We start from the raw sequence: 27,582 nt of genomic DNA on the forward strand, positions 1-27,582 counted from the left end.
TGTTTGGCAGTTAACCCTTGTTTTACTCCTGGAAAAAATTGATTATATTGGAAAATTTTCCCAAAAATAGAAATTTCAAAATTGTTTCTCCATCTGCCATTAACTCTTGTGGAACACCTAAAGGGTTAACAAAGTTTGTAAACCCAGTTTTGAATACCTTGAGGGGTGTACTTTCTTAGATGGAGTCACTTTTTTGAAATTTCTATTCTAGGGGTGCAACAGGGGGCTTCAAATGGGACATGGTATAAACAAAACCAGTCCTGCAAAATCTGCCTTCCAAAACCCATATGGTGTTCCCCTCCTTCTATGTGCTACCGTTCAGCCAAACAGTAGTTTACGACCACATATGGGGTGTTTCTGCAAACTACAGAATCAGGGCAACCCATTTTGAGTGTTGTTTGGCAGTTAACCCTTGTTTTACTCCTGGAAAAAATTGATTATATTGGAAAATTTTCCAAAAAATAGAAATTTCTAAATTGTTTCTCCATCTGCCATTAACTCTTGTGGAAGACCTAAAGGGTTAATAAAGTTTGAAAAAACAGTTTTGAATACCTTGAGGGGTGTAGTTTCTAGAATTTTTGGGAGGTTTCTATTATCTAAGCCTCACAATATGACTTCAAACCTGAACTGGTCCATAAAAAGTGGGATTTTGAAGATTTCTCAAAAATTTCAAAATTTGCTTCTAAACTTCTAAGCCTTGTAACATCCCCAAAAAATAAAATATCATTCCCAAAATGCTACAAACATGAAGTAGACATATGGGGAATGTAAAGTCATCACAATTTCTGGGGGTATTACTATGTATTACAGAAGTAGAGAAACTGAAACTTTGAAATTTGCTAATTTTTTAAAATTTTTGGTAAAAAATGTATTTTTTAATGCAAAAAAATTAACTTTTTTGACCCAATTTTAGCAGTGTCATGAAGTACAATATGTGACGGAAAAACAATCTAAGTCGAAGCGTTTTAAAGTTATGAGCACTTAAAGTGACACTGGTCAGATTTGCAAAAAATGGCCTGGTCCTTAAGGTGAAAATGAGCCTGGTCCTTAAGGGGTTAAAGACTTCTATCGGAGGTATACATCAGGCATATTTTACAGCATATAGGCAAGATGCAGCATTCAAGTGCAATGTGAACACAGCCTTACCCATAGGGACTGAGTTTGCCACCATAAGGCAACTTTTTGAGGCATCCTATACTAGAATATATGCTTCTTGGATAAAATACCTCCAAAATACAGCATGTAATGTTGTTACCGAAAGATTGCTCACACAGGTCCGGTATATACCCTGAGCAGATTATACCACCATATTATGAATCTGTATCACACAGCCATGTGCATTAGGCCTCAGGATCACTAATTGTTACTAAACTGCCCCAGGTCTAGGACCGCTTGCTACCTTGCTCCCATCCTGTAATATCATAACTCTGGGTAATTGAAACTAGGCTCAGCAAGCTGCATGCTACCTGACTAATTGGGAAGTTTGGCATTCCTGCTGCTTACCAATAATTTTTTCCCTTTGTTTCTTTTGTTCTGTGTGCCACTACATCCAGTCCTGCTAACCAGTCCTCCTGCTATATCTAGTCTGCTATAACAGTCTTGTCACTACATCCTGCTCTGCTACATTAGTGCATTGGCGAATACAGGGGGGGGGGGGGGGGCAACGGGGCAATTGCAGTTTGCTGCAGATTTTCCCCTTTAACGCTGGCCACCACCGCAGTGCCGCACTGTAATTACAATACCTGTCCTGCGGGCTGCCAGTGGGCGGCAGCTAAGTTCACATAGGGGGACGGAGGCAGAGCCGTGCGTGCAGGCGAACACAGCCAGGGGAAGGAGTGGTCCCGCCTTGGCGGCAAAGTTGGAAGGAAGACCCTGAAGCTGCTGCGTGCCCGGCCTGCGCGCCTGCTAGTGAGGTTAGGGTGGCGGCGGAGTGATAGTGTTTGTGCCCAGCTACTCCCTTACAGCATATAAGAACACACGCATATAAAGCATGTACCCTACCCTACTACCTCTCCTCAGTTATATTACCCCCTGTATATAATGTACCTTGCCTGATACCCCTCAGTTATATAACTTAGGGGTATTAGGGTACATTATACAGGGGGTAATATAACTAAGGGGTACCATGGTACATTATACAGGGGGTAATATAACTGAGGAGGGCTATCAGGGGACATTATACAGGGGAAATATAACTTATATTACTTATACAGGTCCTTCTAAAAAAATTAGCATATTGTGATAAAGTTCATTATTTTCTGTAATGTACTGATAAACATTAGACTTTCATATATTTTAGATTCATTACACACCAACTGAAGTAGTTCAAGCCTTTTATTGTTTTAATATTGATGATTTTGGCATACAGCTCATAAAAACCCCAAATTCCTATCTAAAAAAATTAGCATATCATGAAAAGGTTCTCTAAACGAGCTATTAACCTATTCATCTGAATCAACTAATTAACTCTAAACACCTGCAAAAGATTCCTGAGGCTTTTAAAAACTCCCAGCCTGGTTCATTACTCAAAACCGCAATCATGGGTAAGACTGCCGACCTGACTGCTGTCCAGAAGGCCATCATTGACACCCTCAAGCAAGAGGGTAAGACACAGAAAGAAATTTCTGAACGAATAGGCTGTTCCCAGAGTGCTGTATCAAGGCACCTCAGTGGGAAGTCTGTGGGAAGGAAAAAGTGTGGCAGAAAACGCTGCACAACGAGAAGAGGTGACCGGACCCTGAGGAAGATTGTGGAGAAGGACCGATTCCAGACCTTGGGGGACCTGCGGAAGCAGTGGACTGAGTCTGGAGTAGAAACATCCAGAGCCACCGTGTACAGGCGTGTGCAGGAAATGGGCTACAGGTGCCGCATTCCCCAGGTCAAGCCACTTTTGAACCAGAAACAGCGGCAGAAGCGCCTGACCTGGGCTACAGAGAAGCAGCACTGGACTGTTGCTCAGTGGTCCAAAGTACTTTTTTCGGATGAAAGCAAATTTTGCATGTCATTCGGAAATCAAGGTGCCAGAGTCTGGAGGAAGACTGGGGAGAGGGAAATGCCAAAATGCCTGAAGTCCAGTGTCAAGTACCCACAGTCAGTGATGGTCTGGGGTGCCATGTCAGCTGCTGGTGTTGGTCCACTGTGTTTTATCAAGGGCAGGGTCAATGCAGCTAGCTATCAGGAGATTTTGGAGCACTTCATGCTTCCATCTGCTGAAAAGCTTTATGGAGATGAAGATTTCATTTTTCAGCACGACCTGGCACCTGCTCACAGTGCCAAAACCACTGGTAAATGGTTTACTGACCATGGTATTACTGTGCTCAATTGGCCTGCCAACTCTCCTGACCTGAACCCCATAGAGAATCTGTGGGATATTGGGAAGAGAAAGTTGAGAGACGCAAGACCCAACACTCTGGATGAGCTTAAGGCCGCTATCGAAGCATCCTGGGCCTCCATAACACCTCAGCAGTGCCACAGGCTGATTGCCTCCATGCCACGCCGCATTGAAGCAGTCATTTCTGCAAAAGGATTCCCGACCAAGTATTGAGTGCATAACTGAACATAATTATTTGAAGGTTGACTTTTTTTGTATTAAAAACACTTTTCTTTTATTGGTCGGATGAAATATGCTAATTTTTTTAGATAGGAAATTTGGGTTTTCATGAGCTGTATGCCAAAATCATCAATATTAAAACAATAAAAGGCTTGAACTACTTCAGTTGTGTGTAATGAATCTAAAATATATGAAAGTCTAACGTTTATCAGTACATTACAGAAAATAATGAACTTTATCACAATATGCTAATTTTTTTAGAAGGACCTGTATTACCCCTGTATAATGTCTCCTGATAGCCCTCCTCAGCAGTTATATTACCCCTGTATAATGTACCCTGATACCCCTCCTCAGTCATATTACCCCTATATAATGTACCCTGATACCCCTCCTCAGTCATATTACCCCTGTATAATGTACCCTGATACCCCTCCTCAGTCATATTACCCCTGTATAATGAACTCTGATACCCCTCCTCAGTTATATTACCCCTGTATAATGTACCCTGATACCCCTCCTCAGTCATATTACCCCTATATAATGTACCCTGATACCCCTCCTCAGTCATATTACCCCTGTATAATGTACCCTGATATCCCTCCTCAGTTATATGACCCCTGTATAATATACCCTGATTCTCCTCAGTTATAGACAGAGCATTTCTTCTGCTCACACTGTCACTGACAACTTGACGGGGACATCGCTGCCTATCTCTCTCTTTGTGCCTCGGGAGCCTGAGTGTGTGTGAGCGCCTGCAGCAGGGTGTTGTGTGTGAGTCTGCTGTAAGGTGTGGGGGTCCTGTGTTGTCTCTGCGGAGCGGGGGGGAGTGCTGCAATCTGTCTCCTCAGTTATATTACCCCCTGTATAATGTACCCTGATACCCCTCCTCAGTTATATTACCCCCTGTATAATGTGCCCTGATACCCCTCCTCAGTTATATTACCCCTGTATAATGTACTCTGATACCCCTCCTCAGTCATATTACCCCTGTATAATGTACCCTGATACCCCTCCTCAGTCATATTACCCCTGTATAATGTACCCTGATACCCCTCCTCAGTTATATGGCCCCTGTATAATATACCCTGATTCTCCTTAGTTATAGACAGAGCATTTCTTCTGCTCACACGGGGACATCGCTGCTTGACGGGGACATCGCTGCCTATCTCTCACTTTGTGCCTCGGGAGCCTGAGTGTGTGTGAGCGCCTGCAGCAGGGTGTTGTGTGTGAGTCTGCGGTAAGGTGTGGGGGTCCTGTGTTGTCTCTGCGGTGCGGGGGGAGTGCTGCGATCTGTCTCCTCAGTGCAGAATGTGATCAGACTGGCCCTGAGCCGCCTGACCCCCAGGAAGTCCTGCAGAAGACCAGTGTGTGTTCCTGATCAAATGTGAGGGCCCCAATGAAAACAAATCATTTACTGCCCTGTGTGGTCAAAGACTATTACCAGGGACTCTGTATCCACAAGGGCCCAGTGCACCGCCATCCTTATAGAAGACCATACCAGTACTTCAGACAGTCTATTAGGTTATATGTGTTAGAGCTGTACGATAGGTTAAATAAAATAGTCTGTTCTATAAGCACCACGTTATTTTCTGTCCGCTGCCACAAAACAATCTGGAAGTGCCCCTCCCGAGACCAGGCTCTGGATCCGCCACCGCATAAGTGTTGCCATTATATCTAGCTCTGCTACATCTGTCCTGCTATTACTCCTGCTCTGCTACATGACATCTCAATCGTGACTCAATCACGGAAAGACTGTTTGTGGTTGGACACATATGTTCAGCCACTGGTCCTTAGAATGGCAAGTTATATAAAGAACACTATGGAAATATTCTAAGTTATTGTCACTACCAGAGCTTTGAGACGTTCTCACAGCTCTGTGTCTCCACCCCTGTGATGATGTCACTTAGGGTTGGAGGTGTTCTCACTGTTCTGTTTCTCCGCCCCTGTGATGAGGTCTTTACTCCCAGCTGCCTCTCCTGCGTTTGATTTCTCTGCCTTTAAATCACCCCTCCTCCTATTGCAGGGCGTGGATTATATTTCTCTTTTCAGTTGTAGCTCTGCCTTGAGTATCTTCTCTTCTTTAGCTACTAGTTCTCTGGACCTGTGTTCTGCTGCTGCTAGCACTCCGGATATTGCCAGCGGTCCTTGGATCCGTCTTCTCTGCGGTTGCAGCTCCATCAGCTAAGTGTGCAGACTTTGTTGTGTACCTGGTAATTTCCTGACTGGATCTGAGGTGGCCCCGGTTCCCTCCATATTCTGAGCAGGGCATCGGTGGCCGTGCCCCTTCCACTATTGTAGGGGTTACAGGGCTCATCAGTCTAAGGTACGCGGGCATGCCTCGTTCCACCATTTGGATCCGGGCATGTGCTTTAGCAGCATAGGGAGAGTTTGAGGGTCTGACAGGGGTCACCCTTTCTCTTCCCTAGTTTGGGGTCCGGTCAGTAGCTCTTCTTACTGTGTATGCTCTGGTTACCCTTAAACAGCCGTGACAGTTATAGACAATATGCAACTGATTGATCAATATACATGGGTTGCATGCAATATTGCTTTCGTGTATATAATGATACCACATGATGAGGCTGTCCTTGATGACCAATTATTATCCAGATTTAAAGGAATTCATACTCACTATGTGAGATCTACATGTCAGCGATGGTTTTTAGTTTCTTTGAAACATAATTACTTGTTCCTATCAGTATCGCTGGCAGCCCATATTGGAACCTATCTCTATATTCAAGCATTTATTGTGTTTCTGTGTTTGTTTACACTGCACCATAAGTATTTATAAACAATTTACATTGTTACATGTATGTGTTTTATTGTGTTATAATGATAATCTATGAATTTGTGTGTAAATATACCTGCCATGTGTTATATTAAGTTTATGTCCTTATTTCACGTGATGAAGGGGGTTTATGACATTATTATGACATTATTCTAACCCTTGTATGCTTGTGTTAATTATTAAAGACACATTGTCTCAGATTTACTAATGTGTCTGTGCTAAACATCTGGCTAAAAATGCTGCAGATTGGCATATTTACACTATTTTCTCATATGCTCGACATAGGGGGGTCTTAGCAGAAAGGATCAGTTTCATGGGAAAGAAGCGTGGGCTAAAAAATGAAATAATAAAACTGTGTCTCAAAGGCAACCGATAGTATAGAATCACCAGATTTATCATCCAGCCTGAGCCACTGTAATAAATCTGGTGCAGGTCTAGACAGCAGGTCTAAGTTTATGCCATCTATACTCCGCTGCTACTCAGCCAATAAACATGCAGGGAGGTACTTGCATGCACTGTAATGCCGTAGCCATGTTGGCTACTGGCATTACAGTGATTGGCTGGCCAGAACGCGCCATCGGTGCTATAAAGCACAGTGTAGGGAGTGTTATTGGAGGATTTTTATTAGAAAAACTTTGCAGAGACCGAAAAATCCTTTTAAGGACTATTGTGTGTGACAGCAGCAATATATATTTTTAGCGCATCCTGCGCTAAATAGCGTCTAATAGGCCGCTGCGGACAGTTAAATTGTCCGCACCACATCTCCTGTGTAAAGTGTGCGCATCCCTAATATATCAGTGACATCCAGTGCACTTTGGAATTATCACCTACTGGAGGTGAAAACTTGGTTAGGACTCTACCCTCTAAAGGAACAACTTTTAGCAAAAGGGTCATCGAAAAGGGTTTAGGCAGGAACTCTTCTGTCCTGTGTGGGGGGCCTGGTTTGATCCTTGCTATGGGGACCTTACTTTATGTATGCCACTGCTCATTGTGACTTCTTTTCTACTCTATCACAATTATTTTGTCTTTCACAACCAATTTTTTTTCTTAAATTGTCCCATGGGGGCTTGTTTCTCCCCATCTCTCCCCAACATCTATATATGTTGGTGGGAGGAGAGATTTGTATACACTGTTTCTACTCCTTTTGTTTCCATATTTGCCACAGAAGGTGACATCATCCTCATTTGGAGGGGCACTGTAATATGTAAATTCCGTCAATTCCAATTATGACAATCTTCATTTCACTTCTGAGTTGAATACTAAATCAAATTATTTTCCTTAATGTGTTATTAACAGGAAATGCTATTTGCAGATCAGTTAGGTGTACTGTAAAGGAAACCCATTACTGCTAATTCTATATTACCTGCTGCAAGTCGTCACTTGAGACATATAAATAAAAATCTACCTAATATGTCAGGGTGAAAAAATGTTGCACGAATCCAGCACATTTTGATCAAGAAAGCAGTGTATCACTAATGGGTTAACCACTAGAGGGTATTGCCGGACAGATCTGAACAGAGCCTTACAGTCTGTAAAGTCCTATACCAGACAGGAGCTATTCTATGGGACCAGGATTACACACAGTGATTCAAATACATACAATACAGTATGGATTATTATTCCGTTATTACAATTGTTAAGGGATCCAATTTTGAAGAATATATTGGACCCAAGTTCTAAGTTTGTAGCTGGAAAACCAAGCACCATTGGCAATACAGTTTCTCTTAGGGTGTTCTCTCCCAAACTTTGTGGAAAGGTCACCATGTGGTGAAGAACCATCAGTTCATACTGATGTAGCACCAGTTACAACCAAACATTTCAGATCCACACATTCGAAAAGTATCCAATTAGATCTTTTTTTAATATTACCATTGATATTTATGATATATTGTCAAGTATGTCATCTACAGTATATGGGCTGCATTATAGACTTTAAGCAAACGTATTAGTGAATATTTCTATAATACTTGACATTAATAATCCAGCATCCCAGAATCTATCAGCTGCTGCCAGACATTTTGTACAGCTTCATATGAGTGATGTCGGTAGACTGAGTCCAAGCAATCAAAAAAGTGAACAGGGCCACAAGAGGTGGAGATTGGAATTACGGTAGGACTTGCAGAGACGCTTTTTGTATTCTGACGTTAAATACCAGGTTTGCTAATGCTTATGCCTGTTTTACTACTGAAATCTTACTATTGGTTGATGTATAATTATCCTGAAATTCGCAGCCTCCGCAGCTACATGACAGCATCAACTGTGCTACACTGCATCAACTCTAAGTCATCACAGCCTCAATTGTAACTCATTGCAGTATTGAGCCTGCTTTACCACAACTGCAACTACATTCAAGTTCACTCCATCAGGTCTATATCCAGTTCTCCAGCTATTCTAAGTCGGTCCCCACCCTGCTGGCCAGCATCGCCTATCCATGTGACTGAGGACCTGCTAACCTGGACAAGAGGCTTAGGCTACTTTCACATTAGCGTTTTCAATTCCACTATTGAGATCCGTCATAGGATCTCAATAGCGGGGTAAAAACACTTCCATTTTGTCCCCATTCGTTGTCAATGGAGACAAAACTAAACTGAATGAAACAAAATGCTCTAAAATGCATTCCGCTCCGTTTGGTTGCGCTCCCATCACGGACAGAATAATGCTGTTTTGATTTTAAAGAGGCAATTATAATAAGAACAGATTCAACTTCAATATGGTTTTCAGTACATTTTATTTTTACAATAGTCGTTCACGTCTTGTTTGGTTCAAATTCAATTACAAAAACATACATTATGAAGGAAATGAAGAACATTCAGCTACGTTGCTCAGCAACAAGTAGACTCTGGGTTGCGTAAGGCAATCTGCAGTCCCTTAGCCTACAATATTGTGCATAGAATGTGAACCTATAATGTGTCCAGATCGTGGAGGAAATGCAGGAAGCTAAGCAGTGTTTATCTATCTCCATATAATGAATTTAGCTTGTATTACAAGGAGGACATAGACTCAGCATGTACAGGGTTCCTCAAGAGCTTTTATTAGCAGCACTGCCATATCCTAATAAGTAAAATTGCCATAGGTCATGTGCCAGTCAAAGGGCCATAGCAGGGGTCATTAAAAAGTCTGCATCTTGAAGCAATCCATGGGTAACTGACCATTGTATGTCCAGTCGTTGAATTATGTGGAAAGTAAACAGTCTTGCGTTGCAGATGCAACATCTATTTTGTGAAAAAATATTGCATGGAGAACATTGTGTACACATGACAACAGCTAGCAATGTACTCATAAGCAGCTATAAACTACAGTGACATCGCTTTTCATGTCCGGTGCGCCTACCAGTTCTCTCTCTACAGATACACGGGTGACAACGATCTATGGGATGGAACAGCCAGTAGGTTGACATGTGTATACCACATCCTTTTACTGCAAGACATTCATAATAAGCCTATTAGTAAGTATTTGACTTAATTAGCCCTTGCCATAAATCTCCCTTCAGGACAGGTCTCTTTAAGGAGATTCAGCACCCTGCCTAAAGGGTCCTTTACACGGGCTGAGAATCGCATAGATTATCGATAACAAGCATTCACAGTAACGCTAGTCAGCGATGATCGGGTGGTGTAAATGTGCCGCTGAATACCCAATGAACGAGTAAAATGCTTGTTCATCTGGTATTCTGATCGTTTGTGCGCATGCAAAAATGATTGTTTACCAGCAGCAGATTGTGCCACACTCTCCAGTCGGTATGGAGAACAGCAATGGCATTAGTGATTGCTGCATGGAAGTATACCAGTCTCCTTCACCAGCAATCGGCAAATCGACAATCTTCTGGTACATCGTCGTCCCATGTAAAGGGACCTTAAGCTGCTTCCAAGCCATTGCACTGAACCAGCCAGAATTTTCCTCCATACTGATGAGGGGCAACCACTCCGTCTATGGATGGCTATCTGACTTGGCTGTTTTCCCTTGTCAAATTGCAAAGCTTGCTGAAAAGTCGGATCTTGACTTATAGGAGCCACTACCAATAGGTGGTACTGGCGAGATGGTCCTATTTATTGGCAGATACCTCTTTGCAGCTGCCACTGAAGTTCCAATGCTACTCTGGTACATACCTGTTGATATCCAGTTCCTGATCTTGGGTCAACAATTAATTGGAATAGCCGTTCATCCAATCACTGGCTGCCACAGTGACCCGCCTCAACTAGTGATTGGCTGAGCGACTATTCCAAGCCATTTCTTGTGTGTTTTTCTGAAAATCAGTTGCAGCATTCCTGAGGAAAAAAATATATTATTTATGCAAATGAGGGCCCTTATTTGCATAGAGGATGAGCATCTTTTTTTAAAATCAGGAATGCCACAGCTATTTTCACATGGCATCATTTTAATAAGCAGGATCAACCCTATCAGTTTGTCTGAATTAGTAAGGTTGACCCGACTAACAGATGATCTTTAAACTATACACACCACTGCCAGTGATTAGGTAGGATTAGGAGAATCAGTCCCATACTATAAGTACCCACAACTACCCATAAGTAGAATGAAGAGGCCTTAAAGGGGTCTCCAGTATCAGCACCTAGGCCAGTGATTGGCTGCAGAGGTCATGGGTTGTTGACATGACGTCACCGATGCCGTCGGGTAAATAGATTCTGGCAGAGGAACCAGACCAGTGGTGCAAGATCTAGCAGGTAAGCAATGATCAGCTTCTATGAGACGAATCCCCTGTGTTGTCCAGTTTCCTCCTGAGAATGGACAACCCCTTTAAGCCTGTTTACACCCCATCCTTGCCTGCAGCTCTGCATGGTATTACAGCTCAGTTTCTCAGTGTCTGCTGATCAGTGAGGACCATCAGTGTTTGTTCCTGGAGATCCTCTGTTACCCTGCTGCTGGAAAAAGGGAAAAAACTGTGGTTGGAGCTCTGTGGAGCTTTGAGACCTAAAAGAGGATACATAGAAATATAATAATAAATTGTGAAATATAAATTAAGAATTGATACATTTTAAATCAAAACTATCTGGCTTCAACAGTATGCATTTATTCTCCATGATTTTCTGAAGCGTGCATTCTCAGAGAATATTACTGATCTGACTTTTCAGCTATATCTACACAAGGTTTTATAATAAAAAAAGAACCAAATTGAGTAAAATCTCACTGTTGTAGACTCTGAGAAACAGCATCATGTTCAACCCTCTAGTGATATTTACTGTTCTGTTGGAGAAGTAGTAGAGTGCCTTGCATGAAAGGTTAATCCTCCCCCTACTTTACGTAATAGCATTGAAGGGGGGCACATAACATATCATATGAAACATGGGACCTTTGTAACTCCACCTCACTTGTGCTTGAGGCTGGAACACACACAACATCTCTCTCCCTCTGCAGCTCTGACCTTCCAGGGCACTGCAACCCAGGACCTGGTTTCCTCTGCTCTACTACTATTACCGACAGGCAAAAAGATGCTTCCATGCAGCCTTAGAACCTGGACAAGAGGGCAAATCCTTCTAGCGATGAGCATCCTGGCTGCACTTGGTGAGTAGATACTTGTAGAAAATGACTTTTAGTAGAGCTGAGCCACAGATTGTTCCTTATGCCTAACTTATGTTTTGTGGATAGAGATGCTCGGACAAAATGTTGTAGAAAAGCATACTATACTTAGGCATTATTGTCAGTTTAAAAAAATATTAAATGATTAAAAGCAAGCAATATATCACTTTCATTAAAAGCTAGTCTATATGGTTTAAACTGGATATCTCAATGACCCTACAAATATTGTAACATATTTACTAACACAGATGTAATATAGAGTTAGTATGGAATTTTTGCGCAGCGCGCACTGTATGTATCAATGCGACACAAGCAGCTTGTGGAATGTGATAGAGTTACTGATCTCTCCTATTTGGCACACTGGCACTTTGGGCAGAAAGGTGATAGAAGTCTTTTGTACAACCAGTGTACTGTGCAGGTCACACCCTCTTTTGTAAGGAAAATTTGTGTCAGAAAAAGTGTTGGCAGGCTTGATGAATATGGCATAGTCTGAATCCAAATACATTGATGAATATGCCACTTTCAAAGAAGGTATGGTTATAACTGACTGACTGCGGACATGTCTACTCTCCCAGTTTACCAGGAGTCATTCTGTTTCTAGGGTCCCTCACCTGGTGATATACAATTTTCAGGAGGAAGTGCATTGAGTGCCAGTGAGAGCCCCACCAAGTCAGTTTGTCTTTGCCATGGTATTTAGATTCATGGCTAAAACCACAAAAATGAACTTTTGCTCTTGGTGAAACCTACCTGCAGTTCTGCATTAGCTATTGGATTAATCTATTAGGTAATGGTCTTTCTATTGTTATTACCCTCCTCGCTACCAGCTCTTCTTCAAATCAAGATGGCACTGATCTCAAACCTGATGCAGTGCAGCATCAGGATGTAGTGAATGGTGGCGCAAAAAATGGACAGTGTTATTGGGATCACCGGGCTCAAGCCACGGATGTTGTTCCAGGGCCCCGAATGTTGTGGCTGCACACTATACAACTGTATTACCATCCTTAGGAAAGCGATACAGTTGAATTTCTGCAGCAGGACACAGTAGTCAATGGTTCTCTGCCCAACCACTCACTCTCCTATGAGAGAATAGAACTTCGCAATCATCTGCACCATGTCGGAGACGGTGTCAGCATGCATGCCTTGCCAAGATGTAGGTGCAGTGTTGACTTCAACTTGACCAGCTGAGTCCAGAAGCTGGCATCAGAGGCCGCAGGTTGGAAAAGGCTGTGGCCTGCATCACAGACTGCTGCGGGAAGTCATGTATGTTGTTTTTTTTTTTGCTAACTGACATTGGTAGACAATGGTATTGGGGACACTGTTGGGGGGTTATAACAACAGGGAGGCTCTATAAGTACTGGGGGCATTAAAGGGGGAATTATACCTTTTGGGAGCACTATATGGAGGCATTATAACTATAGCAACACTATAAGCACTGGGGGCACTACAGGGGACATTATACCTACTAGGGCACTGTACTATAGAGGGCATTATACCTATGGGTACTATAGAGGGCATCATACCTACTAAGGGCACTACAGGGGAGTATTATACCTGAGGGCATTATAGAGGGCCATTATAACTATTGTGACGCTACTGGAGGCATTATACTTAGTGGGGGCACTGTAGGGAACCTTATACTTACTGGTGCATTATACCACCTTGAGCTCTTAAGGAAGTCATTATAATTACTGGGGGCACTTATAGGGGGCATTATACATATTTATGGCACTACAGAGGGACCAAGAGGGGATATTATCCTTATTGGGGGCACTATGGGGGGATTATAATTACTATTGGCGCTGCAGGGGGCAATATAACTACAGGAGGCACTAAGGTGGCATTATAAACACTGGGAGAAACTACAGGGAGCCTTTAAAATTATTTAGGGTACTTTAGGAGGCATTATATCTATTGGTTGTACTATAGGGGGCATTATAACTACTTGGGGCACTGTAAGTATCATTGTAATAGCTGAGGGCTCTGCAGAGGGGCATGTTTACTATTGGGGCACTTTAGGGGCCCTTATTACTACTGAGGAAACTTTGGGTAACTTTATCACTATTGCGGACCTCTGGGGCATTATTAATACTGGGGGGGGGGGGGTCCATGGGGCATTATTATTTTTGTGCACAATATGGGGGCATTAATAACAAGGCTGACCCTTGGGGAGCATTATCACTGTAGGAGGCATTATTTATAATGATGGCACTCTGAGGGAGCATTATTACTATTGGTAGGACTTTTGGGAGCTCTTTGGAGACTGAATGGTATTGTTATTTTGTAGGAATTGTATTTAGAGGCATTGGGGGACACAACTGGCACCGTATTGGGGGTAGCAGTAATATAAGACTGTTGGAGCATCAAGAGGAGGATTTAAGAAAATTGTGGAACCTACGATGTCTTAGTGGCAAATTTGGGGGTCATTTACTAAGATCTGTGTTTCACACACACACCAGTCTTAGTAAAGAGCCCAGTGAAGAAAGATTTGACTAATTTATTAAGAAGCGCAAGGCTCTTTATACATTTTTTAAAATCTACTGCTGTCTGTGTAAAAGAACTGAAATCTACTCCAGCTTGGAGCTGGGGAAGATTTCTGTGGTAACGTGTGGAAATTTTCTGGCACACATGCTGTTAAATGAGTCAGGCCACAGAGCTCTCACCTGTGGCTGCCCTTTCCTGCCCACTTTTTGGAGTAGTGGCGAGGCTGTCGTAAAAAGTTAAAAAGTCATGAAACACCATTTTGACTCGAGCATCACGAAGCTCGGCACATTGCAGTGTTTGGCCGAACACCACGTGTGCTCGAGCGCGATGCTCAAGTCTCCTCCGGGCATGTTTGTTGGCTGCTACGCAGCCAATAAACGTGTGGGTGAGTACTGGCACTCACTGTAATGCCATAGCCATGTTGGTTACTGGCATTACAGTGATTGGCTGGCCGGAACGTGTCATCGGGTGCTATATAGCACCCGATGACACGTGGTTCGGCTCAGTCTTAGTCAGGGAGAGCTGCAGCAGAAGGGACAGATAGTGTAGGGACAGGATTATTATATATTTTTTTTCAGGCAGTGTTTACTGTTGAAAGGTATTAGAAACAATTGTTTTATCTGGCTGCAATATATATTATTAGCGCAACATACGCTAAATTGCGTGGAATTGTTTGGCCGATGCTGACAGTGACACAACCTGTGCTACATCAGTTGTGTTACATTTGCGCATCCTAAATATCTGTGGCATTCAATGTAATTTTTTTCGCCGCTGCTAACAGTGACATTACCTGCGCAACATCTCCTGTATAACGTTTGCACATCCTAAATATCTGTGTGTCACGAGGGTGTCAAGAGCCACGCCTGACTCCGTTGTACCCGGGGTCAGGAGGTCGCAGCGGTTGGCTGCACGCTCTATGTCAGATAGGGAAGTTTCCTTATTGTAGCTTTCTGGGTTTGCTTTACAAACCCTTTTGGCTCACTCAGGGATCCGTAGCTCCTTCTCTCAGCTGTTCCTTGTCCAGCACTCCCAATCCTCCTTATATTCCCCTCTCACACTTCTCTGGTTGCCAGATATAGAGCTTCCTGCCTGGACATCTATTCTGACCCACTGGAGCTGTGTTGCTGCGTTCTCTGAGTGTTGCCTTAGAACGCTACCCTCCGGATCCCTGTTGGACCTTTGTGGACAATTGTTGCCGTCCACCTGGGTGTTTGTGTTTGTCTGTGTTTGTCTGTCCTCTCCCTGGTGTTTCCCTTTTAGTGCAGTGTGAGGACTAGCGATCCCACCGGCCCGTTCATTATCTAGGGCTCATTTGAGGGAAAGCCAGGGTTTAGGCACGTGATCGCCGCACGGGTGAGGAACCCGTCTAGGGACGTCAGGGCAGGCAGGTGCCAGCTGCAAGGTGAGTTAGGGGTCACCACCTTTCCCTCTCCCTTGGGCAGGGCTTTCCCTGTTTTCCTCCCTGTGCGTGTTGCCGGTCATTACATTATATCTGGCCCTTATTTTTGTGTAGGTAAAAAAATAAAAAAATAAAAAAAAAATTTTTTTTTTTTACCTACTTAGAATCCAGTATGGATCCAATTGCTGCTCTGTCCGAACAATTTCATGGCCTGTCTTTGGAGGTGGCAGGATTGAAGGCGTCGGTCCTCCAGCAACAGCAGCAGTTACAACAGACCGCAAGCCCAGCGGTTGCTACTGGTAACCAGGTTGTTGCGGAACCCAAGGTCCCTCTCCCTGACAGATTTTCTGGGGGAAGGGACAAGTTTTTGACGTTCCGTGAGGCCTGTAAACTATACTTTAAACTGCGTCCTTACTCCTCTGGTAATGAAGAACAGCGGGTGGGTGTTGTTATTTCCCTGCTGCAGGGGGACCCGCAGTCCTGGGCGTTCTCTTTACCTACTGATTCCCAGGCTCTTCGGTCAGTGGATGAGTTTTTCGGGGCCTTGGGTCTCATATATGACGACCCTGACCGAGTCGCACTGGCTGAATCAAAATTACGGAGACTCCTACAAGGAGAGCGGCCGGTAGAGGAGTATTGCTCTGACTTCCGTAGGTGGGCTACGGATACCCAATGGAACGACCCGGCTCTCAGGAGTCAGTTCTGCTCTGGGTTATCCGAAAGGGTTAAGGATGCGCTTGCGCTGTATGAGACCCCCTTTTCCCTTGATGCAGTTATGTCCCTTTCTATCCGTATAGATAGACGCCTTAGGGACAGGTTGAAAAAACCGGAGCCATTGGTAACCCCTCCCAAGCAGCAGTTAGTCTGTACGGACATAGACGAGCCTATGCAGCTAGGAGGAACTACTCGTCAGGTCCGTCCTCCTGAGGTTCGCCGTAGGCGTGGGGGTTGTTTTTTTTGTGGGGAGAGGGGTCATTTCATTAACGTCTGTCCTTCTTTCCTCAGAAACAAAAAAACCGTCGGAAAACTACTAACCCCAGGCTGTGTGGAGGATGTCAGCCGGGGGGTATACGTTTCCTCCATACGTACATCGCAATTTGTGTTGCCAGCGGTTATTGTTTTTGGTGATAAGACAGAGACTGTTTCTTTCTTTCTAGACAGTGGAGCAGGGGTAAATTTGATAGATGCCCATTTTGCCCGCACTATGGGTTTGTCTCTCTGTACGTTACAGAGACCTATTCCCATATTCGCTATAGATTCTGCTCCTCTGTCTCAGAGAAACCTCACCCACATCGTTCATAATTTACACCTTCGGGTAGGGGACCACCATAACGAGATGCTCTCATGTTATGTTCTGGAGGGGCTTCCCACTCCGGTGGTGCTGGGCCTTCCCTGGTTGGTAGCGCACAATCCAGTGGTGGATTGGCAGGCCAGGGAGATATTGGAGTGGAGTGAGCCGTGCAGAGAAAATTGCTTAAATAGCAATTGCTTAGTCGCCTCCATAACTACCCTACCTACATTTGTTTCGGACTTTGAGGACGTTTTTTCTGAAAAGGGTTGTCAGAAGTTACCACCTCATCGTCCTTATGATTGCCCGGTTAACCTTATTCCCGGCGCAAAATTGCCCAAGACCAGGTTATATAATCTTTCAGGTCCAGAGAGACAAGCCATGAAGGATTATATCTCCGAGAGTTTGGCTAAGGGACACATCAGACCCTCTTCTTCACCCGTGGCTGCAGGGTTTTTCTTTGTTAAAAAGAAAGATGGGGGCCTGCGTCCTTGCCTAGATTTTCGTGAATTAAATCGGATAACCATCCGAGACCCATACCCTCTTCCTCTCATTCCTGACCTGTTTAACCAGATTGCGGGTGCTAGGTGGTTCTCCAAACTCGATCTTAGGGGGGCCTACAATCTGATTCGTATTAAAGAGGGGGATGAGTGGAAAACAGCTTTTAACACCCCTGAGGGGCATTATGAAAATCTAGTTATGCCTTTCGGCCTGACCAATGCTCCTGCCGTCTTTCAACATTTCGTTAATGACATTTTTAGTCATCTAATCGGCAGGTTTGTGGTAATATACCTAGATGATATCTTAATTTATTCGTCTGATCTGAGAACACATGAGGAGCATGTCAGACAAGTACTACAGGTCCTACGGACGAATGAATTATATGCTAAAATTGAAAAATGTGTTTTTGCCGTTCAGGAGATACAATTCCTAGGTTATTATTTATCTGCGTCAGGTTTCCGTATGGATCCTAGGAAGGTCCAGGCAATTTTGGATTGGGATCTTCCTGAGAACCTCAAAGCACTACAACGGTTCTTGGGCTTTCGCGAATTTCTATAGGAAATTCATAAAAATTATTCGGTGATCGTAAAACCCCTTACTGACATGACTAGGAAGGGGACTGATTTTTCTAAATGGTCTGACGCCGCTAAAGTTGCTTTTTCCTCTCTAAAAGAGAGGTTTACCTCAGCACCTGTACTAGTCCAACCTGATGTCTCCCAGCCTTTTATTGTTGAAGTCGATGCAGTCAGAGGTGGGAGTGGGGGCTGTGCTGTCTCAGGGTCCGTCTCCTGGCAAATGGCGTCCTTGTGCTTTCTTTTCTAAAAAACTATCTGCAGCAGAACAGAACTACGATATTGGCAATAGGGAACTGTTAGCTATTAAACTTGCGTTTGAGGAGTGGCGTCACTTTTTAGAGGGGGCAGTCCACCCCGTCACTGTGTTTACGGACCACAAAAATCTGCTGTACCTCGAATCAGCTAAGCGTCTCACCCCTAGACAGGCTAGGTGGTCGCTATTTTTTACCAGGTTTAACTTTGTGATTACCTATCGTCCTGGGGTAAAGAATACCAAGGCTGATGCACTATCTCGTTGTTTCCCTGGAGGGGGTAATGTGAGTGATCCGGTACCCATTCTACAAAGAGGAGTAGTTGTCTCTGCGGTACACTCTGCTTTGGAGGGGAAGGTGTTAGAGGCCCAGGGGGACGCCCCGGTCTCTTGCCCCTCAGAGAAATTGTTTGTACCGTTGAACCTACGTCTCGAATTATTAAAGGAACATCATAATTCGGCACTTGCTGGGCACCCGGGTAGTAAAGCAACCTTAGAGCTATTGTCTCGTCGTTTTTGGTGGCCAAGGTTGCGTCAGGATGTATTGGATTTTGTGTCTTCTTGTTCTACCTGTGCGCGCGCAAAAGTTTCACATACACGTCCTGCAGGGTCTCTATTACCACTCGTCATTCCCAATAGACCATGGACACATCTGTCTATGGATTTTATCACTGACTTACCTTTGTCTGCGGGTAAAACAGTGATTTTGGTAGTAGTGGACAGGTTTAGCAAAATGGCACACTTTATTGCGTTACCCGCACTACCTAATGCTAAAACTCTTGCTCAGGTATTCGTCAGTGAGATCGTGAAGCTTCACGGGGTCCCCTCCGATGTTGTTTCGGATCGGGGAACCCAGTTTATTTCTAAATTTTGGAAAGCTTTTTGTTCCCGTTTGGGGGTTCACTTGTCCTTTTCCTCAGCTTTCCATCCTCAGTCGAATGGACAGACTGAGCGTACCAACCAAAACCTGGAGACATATCTAAGATGTTTTGTGTCTGAAAACCAAGAGTTGTGGTCGTCATATTTACCGTTAGCTGAGTTTGCCATAAATAATCGCCGTCAGGAATCCACTGGCAAGTCACCTTTTCTTGGTGCATATGGTTTTCATCCCCAATTCTGTACTTTCAAAGAGGGGGGGTCTTCTGGGGTTCCCGAAGAGGAACGGTTTTCGTCATCTCTTTCATCAGTATGGCAGAAGGTGCAAGCTAACTTGAAAAATATGGGAGGTAAATACAAATGCATGGCTGATAAGAGACGGTCGCCAGGTCCGGACCTAGGAGTGAATGACTATGTGTGGTTGTCTACTAGGAATATCAAGTTGAAGGTTCCCTCTTGGAAACTGGGTCCTAGGTTTATTGGTCCTTACAAGATTGTAGCCATCATCAACCCCGTGGCTTTTCGCCTGGAGTTACCTCAGACTTTTAAAATCCATAATGTCTTTCATAAGTCGTTACTCAAAAAATATGTTCCACCTCTAGAACCGTCACCGCTGCCACCCCCTCCTGTTGTCGTGGATGGTAGTTTGGAATTTCAGATATCCAAAATTGTTAATTCTCGTCGGGTCCGCCGCTCTCTCCAATATCTGGTGCACTGGAGAGGTTACGGTCCCGAGGAAAGAATGTGGGTTCCTGCGTCTGAGGTAAACGCCGACAGGCTAGTCCGGATTTTTCATGCCTCTCATCCTGAGAGACCTGGTCCTGAGTGTCCGGAGGCCCCTCGTAGAGAGGGGGGTACTGTCACGAGGGTGTCAAGAGCCACGCCTGACTCCGTTGTACCCGGGGTCAGGAGGTCGCAGCGGTTGGCTGCACGCTCTATGTCAGATAGGGAAGTTTCCTTATTGTAGCTTTCTGGGTTTGCTTTACAAACCCTTTTGGCTCACTCAGGGATCCGTAGCTCCTTCTCTCAGCTGTTCCTTGTCCAGCACTCCCAATCCTCCTTATATTCCCCTCTCACACTTCTCTGGTTGCCAGATATAGAGCTTCCTGCCTGGACATCTATTCTGACCCACTGGAGCTGTGTTGCTGCGTTCTCTGAGTGTTGCCTTAGAACGCTACCCTCCGGATCCCTGTTGGACCTTTGTGGACAATTGTTGCCGTCCACCTGGGTGTTTGTGTTTGTCTGTGTTTGTCTGTCCTCTCCCTGGTGTTTCCCTCTTAGTGCAGTGGTGAGGACTAGCGATCCCACCGGCCCGTTCATTATCTAGGGCTCATTTGAGGGAAAGCCAGGGTTTAGGCACGTGATCGCCGCACGGGTGAGGAACCCGTCTAGGGACGTCAGGGCAGGCAGGTGCCAGCTGCAAGGTGAGTTAGGGGTCACCACCTTTCCCTCTCCCTTGGGCAGGGCTTTCCCTGTTTTCCTCCCTGTGCGTGTTGCCGGTCATTACACTGTGACATTCAGTGTCATTTTTTTCTTAGCCGCTGGTGACAGCGACATTACCTGCGCTACATTTCCTGTATAACGTTTGCACATCCTAAATATCTGTGACATTCAGTGTCATTTTTTCTTAGCCGCTGGTGACAGCGACAGTGCCTGCGCTACATCTCCTGTATAACGTTTGCGCATCCTAAATATCTGTGACATTCAGTGTAATTTATTTGCGCATACACTTACAAAACCTGCGCTACTGTACATGTAACATACTTGCAAGCATATATACCATTTATTATGCTCAAGGCGAGCAGTATGGGACAGGGAAATGGGCATTCTGCTGATGGTGCACGCAGAGCCTGTGGCCCAGGCGTGGTGAAACTGGTCCTGCAGCCAGAGCACAAGAAACACACTCATCCACAATACCTAGCTTCATGACCCAGTTTGCAGGGGGGCGCAAGACACCACTCTCGAAGTCACACTAGTGCGACCAGGTGGTCGGTTGGATTGCAGCCGATAATGCTTCCAGTCGGTTAAGCACCACCCTGTCTTCTAGAAAGTCCAGTCTCAGTAGCCGAGAGTCTGCTCAACAGAATTCTCACCCTGATCCTCCTTCCTCCCACTATGGAGAGTATTGGCAAACAAGTGATCCAACACTCAGATATTCCGAGGAGCTCTTTTCAGCGCCATTGATTTGGGCCTCTCGCCAAGCCCGCTTGAAGAGATACATGAGGAGATCTTGTGCACTGATTCCCAAACTCCTAAGCATCCACAGTCAGAAGAAGATGAAGGTTGGGAATAGTAATTAGTGTTTCACAAGGTGGATGATGAGGATGAGACACAGTTGTCAATAAGTGAGGTTCTTGTTAGGTCAACAAGTCATGAGGATGACCCTAACCCCTAATGTTTTAGATGGTCATATCAGCAGCAGGCCTTCGCCTCTAATGTTTTAGAGGGTCATCTCAGGGGCAGACCCTCAACCCTAATGTTTTAGACGGTCAACTCAGCGCAGACCCACACCCCTAATGTTTTAGATGTAAATATCAGCAGCACGCTCTCGCTCCTAATGTTTTAGAGGGTCACCAGCAGGCCCTTGCTCCTAATGTATTTGAGGGTCACCAGCAAGCCATCAATCATAATTTTTTTAAGATGTGTATGATGCCCACCTTTATGTGTAGTAAAGGGTGCATAGGAGTGCCGCTTCCTTGTAATTTTTGGCAGTCCTTTCACTTAGTGCATAGGCTTTATGAGTGTAGGAGTCCCACTACCTGAACAATTGTACCACAATATGAATGAGGCCCTCCTTTATGTGATATACATGTTGTATCGGAGGGCGTCTTCCTTGTAATTTTTGGCAGCCCTTTCACTTAGTGCATAGGCTTTATGAGTGCAGGAGTCCCACTACCTGAACAATTGTACCACAATGTGAATGAGGCCCTCCTTTATGTGATATACAGGTTGTATCGGAGTGCCTCTTCCTTGTAATGTTTGGCAGCACTTGCACTTTATATACAAGTAAATATACAGGAAAGAATGTTTCCTAACAATTTTTCCTCTAAAATCTTTTGTGCGTATTATTGTCAGTCTGTAAAAGTGGCGTACTACTTGGACAACATCGTTCCCAGCAGCGACCTGGGAGTCCAAGATGCATCCAAACATCCTCCCCATGCTGTTCCCGAACCATTTCGGTGGTGTTTCCATCAATTTCTGACTTTTTCCTGTGAACTAGACACCCTCCCCTCTTCAGAGCAGCGGGTGCCTGGTTTAATGTTCTGGTTCTCCCATTGACTTCCATTGTGCTCAGGTGCTCTGTAGAGCACCTGAGCATCCCAAAGTGTTCTACTCGAGCACAAGAGCACCCGAGCACTAATCAGGAGGATATGTCAGCTCTCCTCACATGACTGTTTTAGCAAATACTTGTATCCTTCATATCATAAGAATTCTGGAGCACCTGTTCTTTGAACTCTGTGTTATATTGTTGTTTTTTTTTTACTAGAAATTTATGAATAAATTGAAAACTGGCCAGAATTATTCCACTTGTCAAAGGGGGTGCAGAGACACCCTCATCTGGTAACACCCATTTATCAATTTCTTTATTCAACATCTCCATGATATAAGAATCTTGTGTTTCTCTGTTACAGGTAAAATAAAAGTTTACTGGATAGGTCATTAATGTGTGATTGGTTCAAACCTCAGGGCCCCAACTAATTACCAGAAAAAAAGGGCCATGGTGTTCCAGAATATGCAGCACTTCCATCGTATTTTATCAAGGCATATGTATCTGTGCTGGTACTGCATCTCAGCTGCATTCAAGTGCCTAAGGGCTCATTTACATAGCCTGATACTCAGGACAGTGATTGAAAACAAAACATTTGTTGCTGATGATTTCCAAGCATTTACATTATTTCCGGGTATTTACATGCAGCAATCATCCCTTCTGTTTGCGGATTGCTATCATTTAAGGATGAAGATGTGATCACCTGACAATTCGAATTTGCTCATTCGTTGGGTGATCAGCGGCAACTTTACACAGGAAGATTATCAGGAACCAGCAATCAGTGTACAAACATTTGTCCCTGATAATTGTTCTCATCATTGGCCCATCTAAAAGGTCCTTTAGTTCTGCTGATCCGTTAGGGTCCCAGGAGTCTGAAACCTACGATGCCACACCAACCCCTTTATACTTTATCAGTATTTGATTTGAAAGAAGTCTGATGTTCTGTAATTCCTTTATGATTTTTTTCAGCGCCCCTTACCACAAATTACAGTGGCAGGACCATTGACATATTACCATGAAAGGGGTTAACAGTTGTACTCACGACTAATAATTCTGTAGCCCATGTGGATGGACACGTGCAAACCTTGTCTCAAGCCCTTCTTAAGAACACTGTAAAGTCAAGGAACTCCCTTCCTGTTCAATGTTTCCAATAAGTTACTTTAGCATCACAGTACAAATGTGTAAATGAATTTGAGAACGTGCCAGAACTGGAGAGAAAAAAGAACACACCACTTGCAACCAGTTTAGCTTCACTTTGAAGTTAAGGAAGCTTAAACCAAGTTTGTCACGAACAGTATCTCCACTTTGGAAAGACTGAGGCTCCAGGGAAGACTTGGCTCTTTCCCATGTAGCACATGTTGACATTTGAGTAAAAGTTTAATTATATTTTGTAAATATGGTAAAATGATAATTGGACAATTCTGCATCTAATCTCTGCTGGTTTATATTTTCTACTGCAGCACAGTTGTATTAAATGTAATTTTCTCCTAGCAAGAAAGTGACATACAGTATAAAGAACAACAACCTTGATGTAACATACAGTACATACAGTATCTATTGTAAACATAACAGAAATCTAGCTGGAAAAATGGGGGGACTGGAGGCTATGGTACGAGAAGAACACATAGATGTAGTTGGTGTGTAAATATTGAGGGTCTTACACTATTTAGGAAAGACAGGGTCAATAGAAAAGGTGTTGGCGTGTGCCTGTATGTGAGTGATCCGAAGAGAGGTGTGAAAGAGGCAATTGTGGGTGAGGATGGTGAGTATGTAGAAAACTTATGGGTGGAAGTTCAAAGGGATATAAACACTGAAAAATAATACTTGATGTAATCTATAGACCCCCTAACATCACAGAGGAGATAGAAATGCAACTGTATAACAAAATAAAGGGGACTGCACAGGTACCACTGGTACAGTTGTCATAATGGGAGATTTTAACTTGACAGACATTGACTGGGATAATCATTCTGTCTCAACCGCAAAGGGGAGAAAAGTCATCAACTTGCTGCAGGACCACTTTATGGGCCAGTTTGTAGAAGCTCCCACTAGGGGCAATGCTCTGTTGGATCTGGTAATTTCTAATGATACAGAGCTTGTTGGAAATGTTACTGTTCGAGAAACACTAGGTAATAGTGACCACAATATAATTATATTCCCCCTAAACTATAAAAAGCAAACTCTGTCAGACAGAGCAAAGGCACAGAATTTTAAAAAAAGGCTTATTTCCCTGGGTTGATGGCAGCATTTCAGGGCATAGACTGGGAGCAGCTACTGTCACATAATAATATTGAGGATAAATGGGAGAGCTTTAAATCCACATTGAGTAATTGCACAAAAAATGTATTCCTTTAGGTAACAAGTATAAACGGCTAAAATTAAACCCCCCATGGCTTACCGCTACTGTAAAAAGGGCAATAAAAGACAAAAAAAGGGAATTTAAAAAATACAAATCTGAGGGGTCAGCTGTAACATTTGAAGATTACAAAGGGCTTAATAAAATGTGTAAAAAAGAGATAAAATTAGCAAAAATACAAAATGAACAGCAGGTAGTAAAAGAGAGCAAAACAAATCCCCAAAAATTATTTAAATATATAAATGCTAAAAATCCAAGGTCCGAGCAGGTTGGTCCCCTAAATAATGGTAAAGAGGGGGTAGTCACTGAAGATAAGGAAAAGGTAGAGTTACAAATATTTTTTTTAGCGCTGTATATACAAAAGAAGAGAAAGGACCTGATATCTGTGGTGCTGGGGCTGTTAGCACATCCAGTAATATACTTACCGTAATTGGCTAACTGTAGACATGGTCCAAGATAAGTTAAACATGGTAAATATGAACAAGGCTCTGGGTCCAGATGGATTACACCCAAGAGTGCTTAAAGAGCTCAGTTCAGTCATTGTTGTGCCCTGTTTATAATTTTGAAAGACTCTCTACGTACTGGCACAGTGCCAAGTGATCAGCGCAAGGCAAATGTGGTGCCCATATAAAAAAAAAAGGATCTAGGCACTTCACAGGTAATTATAGACCAGTTAGTTTAAATTCTGTTCTGGGAAATATGTTTGAAGGACTCTTAAGGGACTATATACAGGAGTATGTGACTGTAAATAATATTATAAGTGATAACCAACATCGGTTTACCAAGGACAGAAGTCAAATGTCTAGTAATCAGATCCGACACCCCGCAACCCCGACGATCAACTGTTCCCGAGTAGCCAGAAATAGATGCTGGAACTACTCAGCTCTGTCTGTCGTATAGTGGACAGAGTTCATTAATGTAGTGCTGTTCCCATTCACTTCTACAGGAGCAGCGCTGCAGTACTGAAAATATTGAGTGTCCATACTGAGTCTTAAAAACAACCTGTCAACACAAAATGCAGTGCAATCTGCAAGCACCATGTTATAGAGTGGAAGGAGCTGAACAGATTGATATATAGTTTTGTGGGAAAAGATTCTGTAAGGCCTCATGCACATAACCGTGCTGATTTTTACGGACCGCAAACCGTGGATCCGCAAAAAATGGAAACCGTCTGCGTGGCTTCCGCAATTTGCGGAACGGAACAGGCGGCCCATTGTAGACATGCCTATTCTTGTCCGCAAAATGGACAAGAATAGGACATGCTATATTTTTTTGAGGGCCTCGGAACAGAGCAACGGATGCGGACAGTACACGGAGTGTTGGCCGCATCTTTTGCGGCCCCATTGAAGTGAATGGATCCGCACCTGAGCCACAAAAACTGCGGCTCGGATGTGGACCCGAAAAACGGTTGTGTGCATGAGGCCTTAAACTTGTAATTTATACGTTTATATCTCAGCTTTTTCTGAGCTCAATTGTACATGGCGGCCATTTTATCCCTGTATGTACACTCACACAGAGAATGCTATAAATCACTGATAATAGCAGAATGGGCCATATTGTGCTCAGAATGAGCTGAGATTTAAATGTAGAAAATTATACATTTTATATAAATTTGCAGGAAAAAAATTCAATATCAGTCTTCTCAGGTCATTGCTGCCTGCACATTGCACTGTGTTTCATAGTAACAGGTTATATTGTAAAACTTTATATTATAATATTGAATAATCTACTGTAAAATACTGGTGACATTTAGCGTACTTTTAGAGATGAGCATATTTCTTCAAAATTCTATTTGGCTACTTCGCCGAATTAAAAAAAAAAACTTAGTCATGGAGCGCATTTTTTTGTAAGTAGCAAGGTGCAATAACAGGCAGCTGCGATGGCGCCGCCCACATCATTGTACCCCTCATATGCCACGTTCATACATGATCGCAGCATCTGAGTTTAAAAACTGTGTAAAATTAACAATTAAAAAACAATTACATCAAACTTACTGCCTCCATTTGCTCGCGATGGGCCGTCGCCATCTTGCTTGAAGATCTTGTTGCAAGCAAATGGAGGAGGTAAGTTTGAATTTTTTTGTTTTTTATACTATTTCAGGATAAATCGATTCGCTGCCACGAAGCACTAAGAAATTCGGCTTCTAGGCGAATAGAATTTATCCTGAAATTCGGATCGAATTCCACTTTGTGTGATTTGATTAGCTCCAGTCCTCTCTACTAACATTTGAAAAGTATCTGGAAATTGAAGCCTTTATATTTGCTTCATCCAGGATAGCGCCCAAAACACCCACAGAACACCAACAAAATGGCCACTTTGGGTTGGGGTTGTATAAGAGATTGCTTTCTGAGTTTCCTACATGACTGAAATGTTATTATATCCCAATGAGTTAATATATTTGCTAAGCTCTTAGCACATTTTGGTCACTGATTAGCATTCTGTCCATACTTAGAGATTCTAAGCTATAGATTGCCTTGTTTCTCCGTAGTAAATGTGTTATACCATATCATCTCATACATGCTTTTACTTATACTTACATGCAAAAAATATAAATGATCGCATACTGCATTTTAGATTAAAAGTACATGTATCCAAAGCTTGCTTTCATATGCAGTAACGTACTAAAAGAACCCCTCTGTCCCCTTTGCCTATAATGCATACATCTTATATTACTTTGGCTATAAAGCAGGTAAAGTCACTTTCTTTGATACCTGGGGCCAGGGG

The sequence above is a fragment of the Bufo gargarizans genome, chromosome 3 (genome assembly GCF_014858855.1).
Source record: "Bufo gargarizans isolate SCDJY-AF-19 chromosome 3, ASM1485885v1, whole genome shotgun sequence".
Taxonomy (NCBI): domain Eukaryota; kingdom Metazoa; phylum Chordata; class Amphibia; order Anura; family Bufonidae; genus Bufo; species Bufo gargarizans.